Source organism: Apodemus sylvaticus, chromosome 2 (genome assembly GCF_947179515.1).
Source record: "Apodemus sylvaticus chromosome 2, mApoSyl1.1, whole genome shotgun sequence".
Lineage (NCBI taxonomy): Eukaryota > Metazoa > Chordata > Mammalia > Rodentia > Muridae > Apodemus > Apodemus sylvaticus.
The window spans coordinates 119,987,498-120,011,484 of NC_067473.1; the positions used below are offsets into that span (position 1 = coordinate 119,987,498).

The window sequence follows — 23,987 nt, forward strand, 5'->3', positions numbered from 1 at the left end:
CTGTGGGGCTGCCTGTCATAGAGTGGATTCTTCAGAAACAGAAGAAAGGAGACAGGAAGAAGGCTAGCGCAGAAGCGACGAGTTTGTCCATTCTAGAAACTGGCTGGCAGCTTCCTTCCCCGTCAGGAGTCCTGTAGCTGCTGCTCAGTATGGTCACCCTAGGAAGGTCACCAAGGCAAGAAAATGGAACTTAAACTACCCAGATTGGAAGGAAGAAGCAGTTATTCTCAATTCACAGGTGATAGGGTCTCACAGATAGAACCGCACCCCCCCCCCCCCCCCGGGACTGCACAGAGAAATTGTCCCAGGTCACAAAATAACTGGTTTCTATTTCTGTAGAAAGAACAATCCAAAACCACAAAGTATGAGATTTTACATCCCAAAACTATATAATACCATCTCCTGGGAATGAGGATGGAGAGTGAAGAAAGCCCCCGTTTTGTTGGGCTGTGCGTTTGTCTGTCTGTCTGTCTGGGTGCCTGCACCGTGCTGCTCTTACTACTGTGGCTCTGTAGAACAGTTTGTAGGTGAATCTTTGGGGTGATTAAATCTTGGAGTTATAGAGTCTAGACATTAGTCCATCAGTCTGTGTGCTGTTTGGAGCAGCTGTGGTATCAACATTTACCAGTAGTTACCATGGTAACTGTATTTTATTTCCTTTCTCTTGGGGTTTGGAGGTTTGTTTTTAGTGTATTTATTAATTCTTTGAGAATTTCAGGCATTTAGTTTGATTATATTCTTCTTCCTTGCTCAGTACCCCCCCCCCCCATTTTATATCCACTCAACTTTGTGTCTTCCTTTTTTTTTTTTTTTTTTTTTTTTTTTTTAACCTGTTGAATCCATTTTATTCTGCCCTGGGCATGTGGCCAACCACTAGGGCATGGGCAACCTACCAGTGTGCACACCATTAATAAGAACTAACTTTCCCTCCCCTGGCAGCTATCTCTGCTGGGGTTGGGGGGTTGGACTTTGTGTCATCTCTTCCCTCCATGATGGGGTTTTGTCTAGTTTGATCTTGCTTTGCTGCTGGTGGTGGTTGGGTTTTCCTCTTTTGTTTTTGTGAGACAGGGTCTCACATAATTCAGGCTAGTCTGGAACTCACTCTCTAGCTAAAGATGACCTTGAACTCCCGATGCATCTGTCTCCATCTCCCAAGTTCCGATATTACCTGTGTGCCACCATGCCTGGTTATTTCTCTTGTTTATTATTAATATTTTTAGTGTACAGAATGAGTTTAATCATGACATTTTCTTTTAAAATGTTTTGTACATATGTATTAGGCAGAGGGCACTATGGGCAAAGGGTACTAGATAGCAGTTTAGGTATAAGTCAGAGGACAACTTATCGGAGTTAGCTCTTTCCTTCTGCCTGGGTCCTGGAGCTTGGTGATCAAGTTAGGCACCAAGTGCCTTTCCTTCCTCAACCATCCCACCAGTCACTTTGGTACCTACATGCCATTGTAGTTTACTTCATATTTGGCATCCTCTCGAGCTGTCACTGGCTATCTCTCTAATAAATAGTCCTTTCTTGCTTTCATGACAGACAAACATGTCTAGATTTTACATGGGAAACAAAACACATTATTTTCATTTGCTCTCCTCAAACCCATCTCCCATCTCTAGACTCTTCCTTTCCCCTACATAGCCCCTGTTCTTCTGACATGTTATATGTAAGTTTATATGGGCATGTGTATTCTACATATGAGAAAGAAAACATCTTTCTGAGTCTGGCTTGTTTAACACGATAAACTTCAATCTACTTTCCTGAAAATGAGTTTACTCTTTTTTGTGACTGATTAAAAGATCACTACATATATGTATGCATATATTTATATATATGTAATGTATATGTATATGTATATATATATACACACACACCACACCACACACACACACACAATATATATATATATATATATGTTATCATGTTATATATTCCACATTTTCTTTATCCGGTCATCTGTTGATAGGCATCTAGATTGGTTCCTTATTTGGCTATTGTGAGTAGTGCAATAAATGTGGATGTACAGGTACCTCTGTGGTATGATAACTTAGATTCCCTTAAATATCCTCAAGAATAGCTAGGTTATATGCTGTTTTTGTCTTTAGGTTTGTTTTGTTTCATTTTAAAATATTTTATTATTTTCATTTATGTGTATATGTAGAGGGGAGGTTATGTGCAGTGCCCATTGAGAAAAGAAGGGGGCATCAAATCTCCTGGAGCTGGAGTTACAGGCTGTTGTAAGCGGCCATGGCGATGCTGTGAACCAACCTTGGGTCCTCTGAAGAGTAGCAAACGCTCTGAGCCGTCTCTCCAGTGTCATTCTTTAGTTTGTTGAAGAGCCAACATACCAACTGCAGTGTGCTGCAGTGTGTACGTCTCCTCTTCCCCTGAGTCCTCATATCCTTGTTCATTTTCTTATGCTGCCCATTGTGACTGGAGGGAGATTGTATCAATGCATTTTTTATTTGCATTTCCCTGATGGCTAAGGATATTGAATTTTAAAAAATATATTAGTTGGCCAGTTTTTAAGAGCTCTTTGTTCAATTCACTTGTCTATCTATTTAACTTTTGGTGTCTAATTTTTGGACTTCTTTATAGATTCTGGATATTAATCACCTGTCAGGTGTGTATATATGGCTTCTCTCCCTTTCTGTGGCTCTCTCTTCACTCTGCTGATCATTACTTTTGCTGTGCAGAAGGTTTTTAATGTCACGCAATTCCATTTGTCAATTTTCGTCATTATTTTCTAAGTTAGTTGGATTCTTTTCAGAACGTATTTGCATACCTGAATCTTGACATGTTCCGCCTGACAGTTTCAGAGTTTCGGATATTTCATTGAGGTCTTTGATATTGGTTTTGTGCAAAGTTAGAGACCAATCTATCTCCATTCATCTACATGTGGATATCCAGGGCTTTTTTTAAACCCTACTTGTCTAAGAAGCTGTCTTCTCTCCAATGTATGCTTTGACACTTTTGTCAAAACTTGGGTGGCTGTAGCTACAAGGTTTATTTCTAGGTCCTCTGTTCTATTCCGTGGGTCTTTGTGTCTATTTTGGAACCTGTGCTGTTTCTGCCATTACGGCTCTGTGGTAGTTTCTGGGCAGATGCCTATGCTAGAAGCATCTCTCAACCTGTGGGTCAATACCCCATTGGGATCAAACGACCCTCTCACAGGGGTTGCCCAAGACCATCAGGAAAACACAGATAATTTACTGTACAATTCATAACCGTAGCAAAATTACAGTTATAAAATAGTAATGAAATAATTTTATAGTTGGGAGAATCATCACACAAGGAACTGTATTAAAGGGCTGCAGCATTAGCAGGTTGAGAATCACTGCTCTAGCAAGCCCTGTAAGATCCCTTTGTCTATTTGGGCTTTTTGTGATTTCATAGAAATTTAGGAATTTTTTTTCTAGTCCTGTGAAGAATGTCATTGACATTTTGATGAATGTTGTGTTGAATCTGAAGATCTCTTTGGTAATATGACATTTCACAATTATGTTTTGTTTCTCACTCAAAATGTGGGTAAACAGGAAGGCAATCCTGGCTCACAGGGCCCCATCACGCTTTAACTATGCTGCGGTGGGGGAGACATGATTCCATGGTCAAATGAGCAGGAAAAGCAAGGCTGGGAGGCTGGAAGGACCACACATGTCCCTGCCATTTCTCTGGTGGGACTGGGCACACGGTCCCCTGCCTGCAGTGGCTGAGAGGAGCTGTCTGCCCTGAAGAAGGAAGAGGAAATTGACTCAGACAGTGACAGGACTCATCAGCCTCTCTTGTCCATCTGAGGAAACAGGCCTGCAGCAGGCAGGACATCACTCACACTGAGGAGCACAAAGAACCAAAGCATAGCCATTTCAGGAGCAGATTGTGTGGAGAAGTGTTTATGTATATTCCTGCTGAGAGTGGCCCTGTTTCTAGCAACTTTCACCTCAGGAGGATGTGTCACCTGGCCAGGGCTTTAAAAGACATTTCCTTCCATGGTGGTCTCCTTTGTTCTTTTATTTCATTGTCCACTAATTAAGTAAACTAACAAATTCTCTGTACTGAAGTCTGAAAGCTCCAGGTGAGTAATGGGTCCCTGCAGGGAGGAGGAGGCAACGTGAAGGAAGAATGCACCACAGAAAGATCCGGTGGGCCCCAGGTCCAACGTAGCCAGGAAGAAGGAACTGGAGGGACTGGTCCCCGGTCAAGCAAAGGTCCAGCCTTCTGAAGTGGAACCTTAGGTTCTTCGGCCACAGGGTAGGGCTGACTGGAGCATCATTACCCCAACCCCCCCCCCCCCACACACACACAGAATGAGACACAGTTGGTTGGGGGTGGGGCTTGTGCTTTTCAGACAGTCGAGGATGAGTAATGCCTCAGTCCATAAAGTGAACACTACACAGGCTCCAGGACACAACATTCTCTCTCCACACAAAGAAAATCTTTCCTGAAGCCGTCTTCTGGAGGCACGCTGGCCACACATTTTACCCCTAAACCAGAGGACTTGAGAGGGCTATGGCTGCTTGAGGCTATCATCATTCATCCCTTACAAAACCAGCCCACTCCACCTTTGTTTACAGCCCCTTTCACCAAGCCCTGAAAAGCCCCCATTTGCACAGCCATCTGTTCCTGCCAAGGCTGGATTGTTAGCTGTTTGCAGTGTGTGCAGCAGGGGTGTGCTGCGTCTGCGCCAAGTGTGTGTCTGTGTGTGTGTCTGTGTGTGTATGTGCACGTGTGTGTCTGTGTGTCTGTGTGTGTCCGTGTGTGTATGTTCACGTTCGTGCGTGTGTGTGTGTGTGTGTGTGTGTGTGTGTGTGCGCGCGTGTGTGCATGTGTACGGACTTGTGTGCTGGTCGCTGCAGACAAGAAGCAAGTCAGCTCAGACAATGAAGCTGCTCAGTCCATTGTTCCAAAGCCCTGTGCTGGGGTCCCCACCTGCTTTCCCCGAAAACCAGGAAATTCTCAGTGCAAGACAAAGCCTCCAGATGGGAGGAATGAGCCGAGCGCTGTTAGCCGCAGACCCAGACCGTCGGGAGCAACCTCCTTGGCCCTGGTTTCCTTTTTTTGCCTCTCAGAGCTTTAAGCGTCAGCTTTGGCCCTGGCTTTGACTGTTTAACAAGTGGATGGCTGCTTAGCCGAGCTGCATTGGACCAGCTTTTCCTGGACTGTGCCACAGGAATCACCTTGCAGAGCACTCCTAGACAGAGATGCCTGGGTGTGGGAGAGGACGGGAACACAGATGGCCAAGAATTTCAGGGAAAAAGGGAAGTCACTTTGATAAAGCAAATGGACTCAGAGTTCCCCGAGATTGCTGTGAGCCTGGCTTGTTCAGTCCGGACTCCATTTCCTGTCTGTTCTTCCTCTGTTCACACATGGGGTTGGGGGTGAGGGTGATGAGGGAGAGGGAGAGGGAGAGGGAGAGGGAGAGGGAGAGGGAGAGGGAGAGGGAGAGGGAGAGGGAGAGGGAGAGGGAGAGGGAGAGGGAGAGGGAGAGGGAGAGGGAGAGGGAGAGTTAATTCTGTCATCTGAAGGGCAAGGCTGGGCTTCCAGGTCTGTGTCTGCTGATGTCTTGCTCTGCTCCCAGGCAGTATCTGAAGGGAATTGCACATATATCTAGCACACCTGAAATAGGCCCAGGCTTGGGTGGCCATAGCCAGAGCAAAATTCAGACTCTAGACTCAAGAGCAACTCTGAGCCTTGCCAGAGCTCACAGGACCCAAAGGGCCCAAAAGGTTGCAGCCAGCTGAGCCATTGGCTCTGGACCTAGCACCTAGGATAGCACCTAGGATAGCACCTAGGATAGCACCTAGTGCTCCTGGACAGTCGTTAAATTATTGAATTGCTGATTGGGTGAATATAGGACTTACTTCAGGGTAACTAGTTAATGCATTACCTGACACTCCAAGGAACCAGAAGGAATGTGGGCATTAGGACTCCTCCATGAAGAAGTGTACCCGCCCCCCTAGCCCAGTCTTCAACAGGCAAGGGGAGCGTCCCTCACTACCCCCAGCCCCTCACAGGGTTTCTGTGACCCCAAGCAGTTAAGCAAATGTGCAGTTACAGAATTGCATCCTGCCTTCTCACCATGAGATCTGTGCAGTTGGAGTTTTATGAATTCATTAAATGTGCTTGCAAACTTGTAAGGAAACAGCGCTACCCTGCAAGGAGAACTACAAATTGGCACAGTCCCTGGGAGAGCTCCGCAGTAATTCCATTTGCCTCCTAGGCCAAATGGTTTTCCTGCTTTTCTTGCAGTTCCTTGGCCTGGAAAGGGAGGGTAGGACCTCTGGGTACCCTATGAGCTCTGAAGAGCTGCCTGGTGTCTTCCTCAGAGACCTGGGGTGACCAGAGAGAGAAGCAGGGAGAGTGGGTTCCCTCCTCGGCATCCAAGGCCACTATCTGAAGCACAAATACAAAAGGGCTGTCCCAGGGGCATTTGGAGGCCTTTCATACTCCCTGTCTCTCACCCTGGCTAAGCAAACCTAAGCACAAGCTCTGTATTTTTAATGCAAATGAGAAGACTGGCCTTCTGTGTCCTCAAGCCCTCCACAGGCCACCACGGAATTGGCATAATTGTGCTGATTTGCATCTGTCTGCCTGCCCTCAAGACTTCATGATGGACCCCTGAAGTTAAAAGTTACACGTGTGCAGGGTCAAGAGCCTGGAGAGGTTCTGTATGCCTGCAGGAAGGGCTGGAAGTCAGTGTTTCCTGGATGAGACAACTTCCTGGATGAATTTGAACTCAAAGTGATCTTTGGTCTTGATCTCCTGTCAGGCTCCAGTCCTCGAAGGAGCATCCTACCCACACAGACTTTGTGTCCCATGTTTGTGGTAGAAAGCAGGTGAGGAAAGAGGGGAATGTTCGGATGTGGTGGAAGTTCTCTTGTACCATTGCAGTCATCACCATGGTAAATGTCAGAGATGTAACTCTTTCCTGTCTGTCTGCATTGTTAAACACACCTGGGACAGCTGGCCTGGAAAGTGCAGTCATTCAGCTCACACATCTGGACATTTGGTCCATGATTTATGGGGGGGCGGTGTCATTGCTCTTGGGCAGTGAGTAGACTTTGTCATTACAGGAGGCTGGTCTTAGCTACTTTGTAGGTTCTTCTTTTTCCCCCCGCCCTTTAACCCCCCCCCCCATTTTAGCTCCTATCACTAGATAGAAGAGGCTGTGTGTGTGTGTGTGTGTGTGTGTGTGTGTGTGTGAGAGAGAGAGAGAGAGAGAGAGAGAGAGATCCTTGAATCTAATTTATTTCTTCTTGTTTCTTCTTTTAGCACAACTGCTAACAAATTGCAGCCAATCCCGTTGAACAACCTATAACCACCGACCCCCACCTATGGTACCCTAGCATTTATATACAGTCTGAAAAGCTCCCTGAATTCCAAATGTAACACAATTGCAGAAACCATCTGCAGCTGGCAAAGCCATGTCTCTGCTAGAGCACAAGGCAAATCATAGTCACTTGCTGCGAAGCAGCCCCATATCCCCACACCTGGGATGAAAATTAAAACATATTTCTATAATATTTGTTTTTTTTAAGGTTTCAAAGTTCCAGAATTCTTAAGAATGTCATCACAGGGGAGGCTGGATCCCACCATACCTTCCCTTCCGTTCCGTTCCGTTCCGTTCCGTTCCCTTCCCTTCCCTTCCCTTCCCTCTTTCTTTCCACACAGTATCTAGCCTAGGCTAGCTTCAAACTCCCTATGTAGCAAAAGATGACCTTGAATCTCTTGTCTTACCACCTCCCAAGTGACAGAATTACAAATGGGTGTTATCACACCCAGTTCTCGAGGCTGGATACTGATCCCATAGAAGAATGGCCTCCAGCGTGCTAGATAAGCACTCTACAACTGCTACATCCCCAGAGCCCCAGCATCACGTTCAGTGGTATGTTACCAGTGACCTAAACCTCCCTAGGCTTCCCCACCTCTAAGTGATCCCACCACCTCCTGTAGCTCCATGCTGGAAACCAAACTTGACCTGCAGTCAGTCCTTCAGGAGACATTCCAGATCCAAATGACAGAATCTCCATCGCAGGAATGACAACCATGGGGCAGGCAGAAGCCAACCTACTCACAGCTGTAACCAGTGAGGACAGACAGCATCAGGACAGCCCACCTGCTGTCTCCAGCCTGCTGGAGACTCTCCCCTGCTGCCTGCCAGGACTTGGAGTGATAGAACACACTGCACTCCAGGATCCTCTGGGCTGGTGCAGCCTGTGGAAGTCAGGGGAGGCCTCTCCTCTCGTGCCTTCTCTCCACCCTACTAATAGCTCATGGTCATGAACACAAACCTTGCTACAGAAAGACGGCTGAAGAACAGAGCTTAGGGGTGGACTGGCTCCTTCATGTGCATTCCTTTAGCTTTCATTAGATGTTCCTAAGTTTCCCTACCAAGATGCTGGGTGGACATGCCCACCAACAGATTAGGTCGTAAAGGCTCATTTCCCTACATATAGGCGCTGCTACCTAACTTTCTGTTATATGAAAATGAAAAAAAAGTTTCAATTTCCGTTGGAATTCCCAAAATATCTAATCTAAACTTGTGTCTTTTATATTTGATTGGCTATTTATATATCTTCTGTCTATGGGTTACCTTTTTATAGATTTTAACTACTTTAATAATTTTATTATTGACTTGTTTATATATATATGTGTGTGTGTGTAAATCAAATAGCTAGAGCACTTGAAAAAGAGATAACAAGAAATTGTTCAAATCATATATATGGCACCCTCAACTCCAGCTCTTGAGTATATGATGCTCCTTTGAATTCTGTGGGCACATACACTCACATGTGTTTACACACACACACACACACACACACACACACACATTAAGAAACATAAATCTTAAAAACCTCTATTTTTTAAAAAAATATTTTCATATCTTGCCTATATGTCTGCATACAACATGCTTATCTTGTGCCTGCAGAGGTCAAAAGAGGCCATCAGATCTCCTGAGAATGGAGTTATGATGGTTGTGAACCACCATGTGGGTGCTGAGAATTGAACCTGAGTCCTTTGTTAAAGCAGCAAGTACTCTTAGCTGCTGAATCATTTCTCCAGTCCCCTCTAATGTTTAAATTTAATTTTTTTTACAGTAATATGCAGTGGCAGTTTGAAATTAAATAGCTAGAACATTTGAAAAAGAGAGATAACAAGGATATACATATACATATACATATACATATATACATACATATGTGTGTGTGTGTGTGTGTGTGTACTTTTAACCACTGCACCATCATTTCAGCGCCTAAAGATTAGTTTTTGACAAACACAACTTAAATTGTTCATATGATCCATCTCTAAATCTTTGGTGCCATCAGGTTTTAAGCATTAGTAGAAAGTCTCAGAGCAGCACACTGAAAGTCCTGTGGATCTGTGTCTTGCTTCAAAAGTGTTTGGACAGAACAGACCCAGGGATTCCCACTTTATTAGCTTCCAGCCACCTTACAAGTCTCTTCAGTTACAGCCTCAGGGACCATCTCCTTGACTCCTAGGACAGGCCAGCACCGTCTTCGCGGTTAGCTCTTAGATCAGCCATGACCTCTCAGATTCATCAGAATTATTCCACCGAAGTGGAAGCTGCGGTAAACCAACTGGTCAACTTGCACCTGCGGGCCTCCTACACCTACTCTCTCTGGGCTTCTCTTTTGATCATGATGATGTGACTCTGGAGGGTGTAGCCACTTCTGCGGCCCAAGGTCTCCGAGCTCTCAAGTTGCAGAATGATCAGTCGCGGGGGCTACTCAGAAGCCACCTCACGATGAATGGGTAAACCCCAGGAGGCCATGGAAGTTGCCTTGGCCCTGGGGCAGAATCTGCACCAGGCCCCCTTGGATCTGCATGCCCTGAGTTCTGCCCGCACAGACCCTTATCTCTGTGACTTCTTGGAAAGCCACTTCCTGGATAAGGAGGTGAAGTTCATCAAGAAGATGGACAACCACCTGACCAATCTCCATAGGGTGGCCAGGCCACAACCAGCACAGACCGGCGTGCCCCAGGCATCTCTGGACGAGGATCTCTTTGAGTGCCTCACTCTCAAGCACGACTAGGAGGCCTCTGCCTTCCATCGGGCTCCCTCTGTTCTGCACCGGCCGCCTCAGGACCCCACCTGAATGAACCTCTCAAGCCGCTAGGCAGCTATTTAACCGTTCTGGAGCCTCTCTCAAGTCTTTGGCCAAATAAAAATAAAGCTTTTGCAAGCAGGAAAAAGAGAAAGAAAGGAAGAAAGAAAGAAAGAAAGAAAGGAAGGAAGGAAGGAAGGAAGGAAGGAAGGAAGGAAGGAAGGAAGGAAGGAAGGAAGAAAGAAAGAAAGAAAGAACATCTCTCTGAGACTGTAAACTAATTTTTCAAATCTATATTTTAAAGTCACTTGTGATTTCATTATGCTCTGGGATTATACTACATAGGACTTCTTTGTCTAGACAACCAAATGTACACCTAAGCATTTATTTAATGTTTTGTAATTGTGCTATGAACTTTTCTAATTACTTAATTTATTTTACATCTCAATTGCCGCTTCTCCTCCCTCCTTTCCATGCAGTACCCCCTTCTCCCCTCTCCTTCCCCATCTTTCAGTCTTCCCTTCCTCCTAGAAAAGGGGAGTCCTCCCATGGCTGTCAATCAGCCTTTGCATATCAAGTTGTAGTAGGACTAGGCACATCTCCTATTGTAGCTAGACAAGGCAGCGCCCTTAGGGGAAAGGGATCCAAAGGCAGGCAATGGAGTCAGAGACAGCCCTTGTTCCTGCTGTTAGGAGTCCCACACGGAGACTCAGATGTACAACCATTACATATGTGCCATGGCCCTAAGTCCATCCCATACATGCACTTCGTTTGACAGTTCCGTCTCTGTGAGCCCCTAAGGCCTATAGGGTTAGTTGACTCTGTAGTTTTAATTGTGATCTCCTTGACTTCTCTGGCTCCTTCAATCCTTCTTCCTCCTCTTCCTCAGATTACCCAAAACTCCACTTAATGTTTGGCTGTGGGCCTCTGTCTCTGCTTCCATCTGAGGGTGAAGCCTCTCAGATGACATTTATGCTAGGCACCTGTCTGCAAGTATAGCAAAATATCAATAATTGTGCCAGGGGTGGGCTCTCTTTCACAGCATGGCTGTCAAACTGGGCCAGTTATTGGTTAACTTTCCCCTCAATTTCTGCTCTATCTTTACCCCTTTACCTCTTGTAGGCAGGACAGATTGTAGGTTGAAGGTTCTGTGGCTGGTTTGGTGTCCCAGTCCGTCACTGGTACTCTTCTCTGGCTACTGGAGATGGCTATTTCAGGTTTCATATCCCCCATTGCTAGGAGTCTTAGCTAGGGTCCTCCAGAGATGCTCCTGTAAGACCCCCAAAAACCGAGGGGGCCCCAGCACCCCACACCTCAGAAGGCGACACCCAAATCACTCGCGAGAAATGGTATCGATGCAATAACATGAGGATTTCTTTATTCCAGAATTCTGGGTTCCACAGCTGTACACCACACAGGGGTAGAGGACTGAGGACCATGAGTGCTGAATTATGACAGCTTTTATAAGTTTATGACAAAGCCCGTGAATCACAAACCAATCATTTCTTAGCATGGAGAGCCTGTGAAATGCGAGTCAATTGATTTGTACCACTCCATAGCTTTTAGGCCAATCAGTTTAAATTATCGGCTCAGTGGACCAATTAGTTTCCTATTTTCTTGAATGTCTATAGCTGCGTGAACTCCTGCATAGGGGTAATGGCATAAGCAGTTTACAGAAAGAAGCAAGATAAGCTTAGCTCATTTCCAGCTACCTTGTGGGGCCAGGATCACCTATTCAAGGCCTTTCTGCTAGGTCTAAACAAAGGGCGGGCTCTGGAATGTGATCTTTTACCTAGTTTTTAACAAAGCGAGATAGCATTTTAAACTTCTGACTTCTTGGGGTCATTAGAGTTAGGCTGTATTATTTTCTATCCTTTCACTCCCCCACTGATGCTCCCCCACTGATGCTCCCCCAGTTCTCTCTCCTTCCACCCTCTCTCCACACCCTCCCACACCCAGTTCCGTCCCTCCATTCACTCCCATATCTATTCTACTTCCCCTACTCAGGGAGACACAAGCATCCTCTCTTGGCACTTCCTACTTACTTAAATTAATCTATTTTATATGTGCACTGGTATTTTGTTTGAATTATTTCTACATGAAGGTGCCAGATCCCCTGGAACTGGAGTTATAGACAGTTGTGAGCTGCCATGTGGGTGCTGGGAATTGAACCTGGGTCCTCTGGAAGAGCAGCCGATGTTCATAACCACTGAACCATTTCTCCAACACCCTGATATGCAATTTGTCATCTTCACATGATCTATTTGTTCATATACACATATTCTGCTTATGGTTTATCTCTCTGTCTTTGGTTATTTGTAGAAAAGTCACCATGTGTTTCCCTGCCATAACATTAGAAACTATTTGAATACCCATCTGATAAGGGAAGTTATTCCCTATTTTTATTTTTATTTTTCAAAATTTCTTAGCTATTTTCACAAATTTCTAGGAGGAAGAAATCATCTTGCTATATATGGCTGACAGATTATCTAGGATTCTGGGTGGGGTTCTGTTGGGTCCACTGGCATATCCATAAGTGATGTGGCAGAAGGTATTCCATACATCCTGTTTGCTTTCCTTATATAGTCTTGACTCGTGCTCCCCCACCCCACTACTCTCTCTGTGCCCTGGTCCCTCTCAGTGCTTTTCTTGTTTTGTTCTGTTTGTTCATTTCATTCTTGAGACAAGGTCCCATGTAGCCTCAAGTATCCTTGAGGCCGGCAAGGATACTTACTATGTAACTGAGGATGGCCTTGAACACCTGATCTTCCCACCTCCACCTCCCAAGTAGTGGGATAACAGTGGTGCATCACTATGCACCTTAGTTTTAGGTTTTGGGGATGGCATTCCTACATAGTTTGCTCCCGCCCCTCCCTCACCTGCTAGGATGCAGCATACACCGCTGTGTCTGCCCAGTCTTAGATGTTTTGGCTGGGTTTCTTATTAGGTATTTAGGAGAATGTTGCCTTTGAACATTTTTGTTTGTTTGTCTTATTTATGTGTGTTCATGTGCAGTGCCTACAGAGGCCAGACAAGGGTATCTCATCCCCTGAACTGGAATTACAGGCAGTTGGGAACCATTAGGTGGCTGCCAGGAATTGAACCTAGGTCCACTGAGTCATCTCCTCTCTCCAGCCCCATTTGTTATTTTTAAGGATCAGTTTATTGTTCATTTTTTCTTCTAACTGGCATTTGCAAATGCATAATTAAACCTCTTAATGTCTCTTCTTTCTCACCCTCTTCCTTCTCCCTTGATGATGGTGATGGGACCCTGGGCCCTGCTCATATGAGTCAGGTACCTTTCCACCCAACTGCCCAGGCTATAGTTCTTGAGTGTTAAGCTGACCATAGACCTGCGGACTGCCAAACCCTCTTAGTTTTCGCCCACTGATTCCAGTGAGCAGTCCCAGGGCAGGTAGATAATCCTCTGTCTGGCACTGCAGATATCACTGGTTGTTCTGTCCCTACCTTTTTGGCACACACAGCATTTTTCTTCCATAATATGCTGCTTGGTCTTTTTAGTCCACTTGATACAAACATATCTGGGAAGAGAAACCTCAATTGAGAAAATACCTCCATCAGATTTCCTATAGAGAAGTTTGGTGGTTTAAATATGCTTGGCCTATAGGAAGTGGCACTATTAGGAAGCGTGGCCTTGTTGGAGTAAGTGTGGCCATATTAAAGGAAGTTCGTCACTGTGGCTTTGAGATCCTGTGCTCAAGTTCTGCCCAGTATGAAACACAGTCTCCTCCCGGCTGCCTGTGGAAAAGAGTATCTTCCTAGCTGCCTTCAGATCAAGCTGTAGAATTCTCTGCGTTTCCAGTACCTTGTCTGACAGGATGCTGCCATGCTTCCCACCATGATGATAATGGACTGAACCTCTGAAACTGTAAGCCAACCTCAACTAAATGTTTGCCTTTATACCTTGGTCATGATGTCTCTTCACAGCAATAAAACTCAAACTAAGACAGGAAATATGTAGAGCATCTTTTTAAAATTAATGATTGATGTGGAAGAGCCTAGCCTACTGTGGGTGGTGCCACCCCTGGGAAGGTGGCCCTGGGTTGTATAAGAAAGGAGAGTAGGCCAGCCGGGAAGCAGCATTCCTCCACAATCTCTGCTTCAGTTCTTGCCTGGGCTTCCCTGATAATGGACTGTAAACTGTAAGCCAAAAACTCCTTTCCCTCCCGTTATTTATCTGATCAAGAAAAATCCTAATGAAGATACATAATATAAGGCTGGCTAGACTCCAGTAGAAAGGCTGGTGTACTGTTGGCTAGACTCCAGTTCTCCAGACAGAACTATAATGGTAAAATGACTTCAAGTTCATCATCCAGTACACTGACTACCCTAACATTCTAAAGGCCTTTGTTACACTGAGCAATATAGGCTGATCGTCTGGAAACTTTATCTGGGGACTCCCCACCCATGACTTTAAAAAGATTGTATTTGTAGATTAATTTTATATTTGCAGCGAAATTGAAAGGTACAGAGACGTGAGATGTTCAATCTACTGGATCCAAACACACATCTTGCCACCCACATGGTCCCCATCACTGACAGAGGTGAGTTTGATGCAACTGAAGAACTCATACTTGCTGTCACCCAAAGTCCACAGTAAGTGAGGGTTCTTACGGTGGTGAGAATTCTACGACTTTGGACAAATGTATAATGATATGTAGATCATTACAGTATCACAGAGTGATGTCACTGTTCAAAGGCTTCGCGGTGTGTCACCTGTTCCACTCTCCCTTCTTCTAGAAGCCCTGGGTAGAACAGGTCCTAATACTGTCTCACACATTTTCTCCTTCACAGTATGTCACACAGTCAGAATCATCTTATAAGCGACCTTTTTAAGTTGGCTTCTTCCATCAACTCATGTATTTTAAGATTCTTCCATATCTTTTCATTTGTTTTTGGAGCTATAAAGATATTCCATTATTTGGATGTGCCACAGTTTGTTTAACCATTTACTTACTGGAGGTCTTCTTGGTCACCTCCTGTCTTGGCACTTATGAGGTATCTGTGAGCATTTGTGTGCACATTTTCTGTGTAGATTCAAGTTCTCATCCCATCTTGGTAAAAGCAATGACTACATCTCTAGATCATATATGGTAACTGTGGGCTCAGTCTTGAAACGGGCTGCCAGCCTGTCTTCCTGTTTCACCTTCCCACTGAGTGACACTTTCTGTCACTCCATATCCTCACCAGCGTCTGGGCTTGTCATGGTCTAGATTCCAATCATTTTACAAAGTGTGTTGTTTGAAGCTTTTCATAAAATATGAAAGTATATATATATATGTGAATATTTTCTAAGATATTTTTATATTCCAAAGAAATTATGTAGTTCTTCTTGGACTCTAGTAAAAGAGCGATTTAAGTTGGTAGATTTTTCTAAAATTTAGCACACACTTGCATTTCTAAAATGTCTTTCAGTATGCTGCAGAACTAAGTTTGCCAATTCTTAAAAAATAAACCAATCAAAACTTACCTTAAAAGACAATACTGTAAAATGATCTGTTTGACAATTTAAAATTAAGATCAAGAAATGCATTCAATTAAAGACATTTAAAATTTGTGTTGTTTTCTTTTTTCTCTTAGTTGGAAAAAAGAAAAAAAAAGACAAGAAAACACGAAAAGGAGAGTGCTTATTTTCATAGAAATCTCTTGGCACAAAGAAGGTAACAAATATGTAAAACTAAAGAAAAAGACAGAAAGGCCCCGCGACTTAGGTGAACACAGGAAGACGAGGCAATCCCACTAAAGATGAACAAGCCAGAAGAGGCTCACATATAATCGAAGCATTCAGGAGGCAGAGGGCAGAGGCTAGAGGACTGGGATTCAATGCCAGCCTGGGCTACATGAGACCCTGTCTCAAACCTTCATGCTCTAGTTTTATTTTTATTGTTTTGATAAGTACTCTCAGCAGAAAGCAACATGGAGGGGAAAAAGTTTATTTGGCTTACAGTTCCAAGTTGCAGTCCATCTGAAGTGGGGGAGGTGTCAAAGCAGAAACTCAATCAGCTAGTGACATCATATCCAGGGTCAGGAGCAAAGGGAATGAACACATATCATCTTGCTTTCTCTCAGCTATCTCTCTCCTCTCTTATATTGATCGGGGCCCCTGCCTAGGGAATGGTACCACCCACAGTGAGCTAGGGCTTCCTCTATTAATTACCAATTAAGACAGTCCCTGAAAAGCATGCTTACAGACCAATCTGACGTAGATTAATTCCTCATTGAAGACTCTTCCCAAGTGGCTCTAGATTTTATTACGTTCACAGTGAAAACTAATCAGCACACCTCTCCTCAAAATAAAAATAAGAAAGATAAAAGTGAAATGTAGGTCTCTGTGTACACAGAGCTTGCAGGGGGCAGGAAATAAGTCCAAACGGAAGAAATATAGATCCTTAAGCAATGTTTCAGACAAACACCCTATCCCCTGGATAAGCACTGGTACTTTCCTCTATTTTATATTCTATTTATGCCTGCTCTTTGTTTTTATTAGTCTTCATCACTTTTTTTTGTCATTTTTCTCTTCAGCTTTGGTAGATGTGCCCCAGCTAACATACATGTAACTAGGTTTGTTTTTTTTCAAACAACATCATTTTCTTTTAATTAACAAATTTAGTCCATTCATATATATTGTAATGACTGATATTGTTGAAATTGTTCATGAGACTTCTGTTTTCTATTTACTGTGCTCTTAATTTATTTAATGTATTTGTTTTGTGTGATGCTGGGGATCGACCTAGCAATTTGCGCATCCAAGGCAGGGGCTCTACTGCTCCTAAGCCGTGTCTCCGGCATTTACTCTGCTTCTGTGTTGTCCCTTTGTCCCTTTGATTTCAGTTCAATATATCAAATTGTCAGGGGGTTTGCCCCCTTTTAAATAGATTAGCTTATATTTGAAGCAATTCTGTGGCTGTGTTGGTCCAAGAATCAGAGAGCACACTCTTACTTCCTCTGCAGATGTGAGGCAGCTCCACTTGGCCTGCTGTGGGTGGTGGTCTCTGCTCCGACTGTTTGATGGGTTTTCTGGTGTCCTGCTGATGAACACATGCAGGTACCTGACTGCGGGTATTGTAAATGATATTTTAGACTCTACCCTTTGGGTGCAGGCTTTTGTGAGTTCCTTTTGGAGCCACACCCAGGAGACTTGTTAGATGGAGGAGTGCACATACGGCTAGCATTAGTGGTACAGCTAGCTTTCCTAGCCGGTGCCTTCATACTTTTAAATAATTAACACCTGGGCTGGAGAGATGGCTCAGCATTTCAGAATACTAGCTGTTTGTTCTTCCAGAGGAATGAGTTCACTTTGCAGCAACTACATCCGGTACCTCATAACTCCAGTTCCGGAGAATTTCACACCCTCTCCTGGCCTCCAAGGCCACTGTACTTCTATGCACACACGTTCATCCACATAATTAAAAATAAATCTTAAAATATTGACACTCTGACTGGTGTGAGGTGAGTCTCAGGGTTGTTTTGATTTGCATTTCCCTAATGATTAATGATGTTGAACATTTCTTAAGGTGCTTTTCAGCCATCAGAAGTTCTTCAGGTCAGAATGGCTAAGGCTAAAAACTCAGGAGAGAGCAGGTGTTGGCAAGAATGTGGCGAAAGAGGAACACTCCTCCACTGCTGGTGGGATTGCAAGATGGTACAACCACTTTGGAAATCCGGAGGACCCTGCTATACCTCTCCTGGGCATATACCCAGAGGATTCCCCGCATGCCATAAAGACACATGCTCCACTATGTTCATAGCAGCCTTATTTATAATAGCCAGAAGCTGGAAAGAACCCAGATGACCCTCAATGGAGGAATGGATACAGAAAATGTGGTATATTTACACAATAGAATACTACTCAGCAATTAAAAACAATGAATTCATGAAATTCTTAGGCAAATGGTTGGAACTGAAAAATATCATCTTAAGTGAGGTAACCCAATCACAAAAGAATACACATGGAATGCAGTCACTGATAAGTGGATATTATTTAGCCCAGAAGCTCTGAATTCTCAAGACACAGTTAGCATAACAAATGATACTCAAGAAGAGGGAAAGAGAGGGTCCTGGTTCTGAAAAGAGTTGATCCAGCATTGTAGGGGAGGACCAGGACAGGGAAATGGGGGGGGGGGGGTTGGGAAATGGACGGAGGGAAGAGGGCTTATGAGACCGATGGGGAGGGGGGCACCAGGAAAGGGGAAAGCATTCAGAATGTAAACAAAGAATATAGAATATAAAAAAATATTGACACTCAAGTTTTCCCCCCCACTACTGGGGTTTCAACCAGGACTTCCTGTATGCTGAGTGCTCTATGACTGAACTAACTCCCAGCTCCTCCACACTTATTCTGACATTTTTTGCTGTTGTGTTTGGTCACCAGTGTTTCATGGCACCTCCATCTGTGCTCTTCACATTTCTTCTTGCTTCAGAAGCCTTCTATTATCTATTTTAGGGAAGTGTGTGTGAGCACAAAAATGTTAGGCTCCTTTCATGCCTGAGAGGTCTTTATTCTGAGCGATAATGGGCTTTATAATGGGCTGAGTCTGTAATTACAGGTTCCAAGTGATTTTCACCCTGAACTCTGAGGAGCCTGCCCTGAGGATCCTGTCAGTCCCAAAATTCACACCTTCTTGTGTTGGAAAGAAATTGCTTTTATGATTTCTTGGGCAATAATTTTCTTCCTTCGCTCTAGAACTCAGTGCCCCGATATTTTCCATTTTCCCTCTCTCCTTCGTCCTTTACCCACTTTTCAGACATGGGACCTCACTATGTTACCCAGGTTGGCATCAAACGTCTGAGCTCATGAGATCATCCTTATTCAGCATCCTGAGTCCTGGGATTACAGGTGTGAGCCAGCCCTTTTCTCATTACCAGGTTGTTGTCTGTGGCCTTGGGATAAAGCTCATAGCCTCACACACGCTGGGTGAGCACGCTGCCATTGATTCACCCCCCCTCGTGCTTTTATTTCCTCATCCTTTTTAAAATAAGATTTATATGTATGAGTGTTTTGCCTACGTGCTCGCCCATGTGTGTGTGTGTGTGTGTGTGTGTGTGTGTGTGTGCACCTAGCTTGCTACCTGTAAAGACCAGAAGAGGACATCAGATTCCCTGGAACTGGAATTACAAATGGTTGTGAGCCACTGTGCAGATGCTGGGGCACCGAGAGCAGGCAGTGCTGGTAACCACTGAGCCATCTCTCTCCAGTGCCTCCATTTTATGTTCTGTTCTGGCATAATTCCTCAGCAAATTGTCGAGTCACCAACTTGATCCCTGGCTGTATTCATTCCACTTCTCAGCCATCCTGCTGAGCCACTTTCCTAGTTAAGGAACCAAGATTTTTCTATTTGTATTTTTATGAAGTCAGTATCCTTGGGCAGCGTTCTGCAGACATTCGTTATTTGAATTCAAGATTCCTGCTCTTTATATTAGGTCTGATTCCTGAGCGACATGTCCCTGTTGACTGACTCTGGCAGCTGTTCCACAGTGGCACTAGAAAGACTAATGCTCAGATTCTCAAACCAGCTCATAGATTTGCAAACAGATCTGAGCAGCTAGCAGCGCCTTCAGCTGCTCGGGCTGAGCAGGGGTGCCCGCAGGACTGTCTAAGGGCTGCAACCTTTCCACACTTCTTCCAACCCTCCTCTACTTCCCTGTTCCAGGCACTTCTGGACAGGTTGGCTTAGTGAGCCTTAGGGTGTAGGTTGTGAGTCCTGAGGAGTGGAAGCGAGGTGGAGGTATCCTCCCTGGCAGAAGACAGAGGAAGAGGAGAGAGTCAAGATGTGTCAGAGTCTCTAGGATGTGCTAATGGTTAACTCAGGAAATGAGATCAGTTGCCCAGTGCAGAAGTGGTTGAGAGGGAAAGCAAGGCTGGTAAACAACATCGGATATGGACCGTGGTAAGTGTGGTGGCTAGCAGGGGCTCAGCCCCGGACAGTGTTCCGTGCTAACCTTGCTGGTCTGTGGGGGTCTGTGCATCAGCACAGGGGGCTGGACCAGACACAGAAGTCCACTTTTCAGACTTTCCAGTCTTCTTCATTTTGCCTTTGGCATGAAAATCCCTGATTGTCTGCCTGTCTGAAGGAAAGGAGGGAGGGGGAAAGAAAAGAAGGAAGCCGGGAGTCATCTGTGTTCCCGTGACACCTGGTGAGCGCAGGGCTCTCAAAACCCCACGGAGCTTAGACACGGAAGCAATGTCCAGCCCTTCCTCTGTGCTCAGCCTCGACATCTCTGGAACTCAGACTGTCAGTCTTGCGGGCTATAAACATCTTGCTCACAAGACCCGAGGAACTCTCCCTCGCTCCTGGCTGCTAAGCTCACCCGGAGCCCAGGACATCCTTCATTCTAACTTGACAAAAGCACTGTGCTTTGAGGCCTGTTTTATAGGTTTTCTGTGCTACAGGTTTGCGGTCCGTTACCATCATCTGTCAGAGTTATAAAGCAGCAGTGTGCTCACTTTCCTGTTGGTTGATTTTATTTAGACACTAATTCCTAAAGCTGTTTAAAAAGAAGAAAAAGAACGAGGGCAGGCAGGAACACCTTCCAGTCTCACAGCAGATTCTCCTCACCTGCTCCGTACATCATGTCTCAGGACAAGAAGCACAAATAACTCAAGATACGCATAAACAACGCCATCCGGACTTCAATAACAGACAATTAGTGGTCTCCTAAGTCGCTCTCAAATCCTGGCTGTCTCTAGACACGGGCGTCTGTGGAAGGCAGTTTCAGGGCCAGTAACTATCACTCTACATCTTTACCAGTAGACAGTACTTCAGCCATGGAGGCACTGAATAAATTCTTGTAGGCCAGATGATTCCTGCAAGTAAGAACCAGGTCTGAGAGGCCAACGTGCTGGGCCAGGTTAATAGAGCCATTATTCAGGGGATGTGAGGAGAAGGAGGCAGGCTGCAAAGGAACCATGAGTCATCCTGCCCAGGTCTGCGGCCAGCTCTGTCCCTTCCAGGCTGTGTCCCTGAGGCAATCATCTCCATAAAATGAGACAGGTAGTCCTCACTCTGTCACAGCCTGAAAGCCGTGTGGGCAGAAACAAGAGGGACACAGCCTCAAAGACACTGTCGGTCTCACGGTGTCTTTATCTTATTCATCGTGTGAATAAAATACATTTGTGCAGTCATCGGCACGTGTCTGTTCACTGGATATGTAATCATTTACGTGTAATGATTTTCCAGCCCCAGCCTTAGCCTCTATTAAGTTCTAGAATCTACTTCAGACCCCAGACTTGAAGCATTTACTCCATGAAGCAAAAGCTCTTGTCTTTTCTGCTTCTCAGACTCAGTGAAGGATATTGCTTTTTAAATACATTTATTGCTTTTTTAGATATATTTATTTTACATGCGTGGGTTGTTTTTGCCTATGTATCACATGTGTGCAGCGCCATCAGAGGCCTGAAGAACGTATCGGATCCCCTGGAACTGGACTTACAGGAGGGGATGAACTACCCGATGTAGGTGCTGGGAACTGAACCCTTGTCCTCTGTAAGAACCGCAAGCACCCTTAAGCTCCGAGCCATCTCTCCAGCCCCTATTTAAAATTTTATCTAATTTTATTTATCTACTTATTACTGTATTCAGTGTTACATGAGGCCATCTTCTCACAAGTATATGTGCAATCTGAACATGCTCCCACCCCGTGACCCTCCCCTCCCCCTCCCCATCATCCCCTTTCTTCGAGTAGACAGTTTCATGTCTATTCTCACGTGTGATTTTATGTGTCTGTAGATTTTACGTGTAGAACCCACCAGTGTGGGGAAAACTTGATATGTGTCCTTTTGAGACTGAGTGAATTTGCTTTAAATGATAGTGTCCAGTTGCACCTGCTTTCCTACAATCGCTGTTTGGCTGAGGAAAACTCCACTGTGTGTTTACGACACATTTTCTGTGGCCACTCCTTTGTTGATGGAGTCTGAGGTCTGTTCCATAGCTCAGCTGTGCGTCATCTGCTCTTCTCCTGTGGACTCTCTGTAGATAGCTCTTCTGTGCAGCTGGGATGCACACACCCACCAATAGTGGCGGCACCCGTATGGAAGAGGGGGCTGAGGCAGAAACCATGCACACAGCATCCCTCGGGTTGCTAGAATCAGTCTTTCCACCATTGTGTTTCATTTGAACTAGGGCAGGGGCTGTGAGCTGGTAAGGGTCCCATACTGTCCCCCAACTCCCTGCAGATGAAACACGTAAAGTGCCCCTCCTCTGCCAGGAGCATTTGGCTAAAGCAACATTGTGAGCACAGGTAAAGTGCTGTTAATATCAATGGTAGGACTTTAGTCTAAGCACCACTCTTAATGTTTATTTTGAACGTAAGTGAGCTAAGATGTCAGGGGCCAGCTGTTAAACCTTTTCCATGTTCTTGGCTTCCTGTAGTGGAGAACTCTGGTCCTACAGACCCTCCAGGCTGCTTCCAAGACAGTCCTGTTGCTTTCAAGACTCCACAGCTACTGGCTGCATCAGAGCTCAGCTCAGAAGGCATTGTTTCAACCGCCACTGCTTCCACAGTCCCAGGAGACCTTTCTGCCATTCTGAGCCCCGGTGATCTCTAACAGGCTGATGGGGAGCACTCCCCTTCTGCACTCAGCAGAGGCATGTGATGGCTGTGCAGTGCTCCCTTGCTACACCCTCTCTGGGCAAGATGAGGAGGTGGTTGAGCTCGCTTTTGGAGTCAGCGTGGAGACAGTTTCCTGTGCTGGGGTGTGGTGTTGAGACGTTGTCTTCTCTGAAGACCCTCTAAAGGTTTTTTTCTTGCTTACTTATGATGTTTATCATTAGCAGACCTGGTTAGGAAGCACCGGCAGAATGAGAAGGTGACTGGGAGCTGGAAGGCCAGGAAGGGAAGGCTGAGAAGAACCAAAAGCAAGGAGCCTCGGGCCGTCATTGGAGGATATGAGGTCGCTGCCAAGTCCTAAGGGCTGGAGATCCTGGCATCTGGGTCTAGGAGGTGTGAGGCCAGAGGGTCCTACCACTCAAGGCCCCTAGCAGCAGCTGCTTGCTGTTGCCAATCATTAGTGCTGGAAGCTAAGTGTCAAGAACAGCTGACCAGTGCTGGGGGTTAAGGCCCAAGGCTGTGGGTCTACAGCCTAAGCACCTGGAGCCCCAAGCCTCTACTACAGCCGGGAGCATTGGGGCCTCTGTTCTCGGGGCTTGAGTTACAGCCTCTGGCTCTGCCAACCCAGGCCCTGTCTCTGATGCTCAATGGAGGAAGTACCTCACCTGCTCAGATTCCTGTCAGAGGAGAGGGACGACACCAGCTGACCATCGGCACAGTGGTCAGTCTCCTGCCCCTTTCCTGCCTTCTCTCATGGTGTCCATCTTCACAGCCTCTCCTCACTCCTCTTTCTGCCTCCACGCTGGCCAATCAACTCCAAATTCACAACTTCTTTGAGCCTCAGTTTCCTTGCCTGCTCAATAAGAGTGAGCACAGCAGCTCAGTGAGAATTAGAGTTTCAATAAGTTCATGCGTGGGTGCTAAGCGCTGAGTACCCCAAAGCCAAGGAACCCACTACAGGAATATCCTTCTAGCTATTTACCTAGCCGCATCTTGGGTGGGTCTCAGCAGCCCAGCCAGGACGGCTTTTAAGAGCTACCTCTTTCATTTCATACCCATGCAGGCTTCAAACTCTGTAGTTCACAGGGCTCGCTTAGCTTACCTACCCATGTCACCCTCCCCACTGTATTCTAGAGGAAGTCAAGACTCAGAGAGGTGGAGTCAACTGAACTGGAACACAGCTCCCTAGGGGGCTGCTCTGGCTGCCTGCATTGACCACGCCTGGGTGGTGTTTGTTACTGGACTAAAGGCACGAGGCCACTTCCCTGTCGCGTGCTGAAGCCAGCAGGCAGCCAGCCTCGCAAGTATCCTTGTGACCGGGCCCACCTTCCTATTTTGTCTGATTCATAAGAA

The 23,987-nt window shown here is 45.5% G+C and overlaps 1 pseudogene; it reads left to right on the forward strand.

The window, feature by feature from the left end:
* Nucleotides 1-9,542: 9,542 nt before the first annotated feature.
* LOC127678941 (ferritin light chain 1-like) lies at nt 9,543-10,055 on the forward strand (annotated as a pseudogene).
* Nucleotides 10,056-23,987: the final 13,932 nt, after the last annotated feature.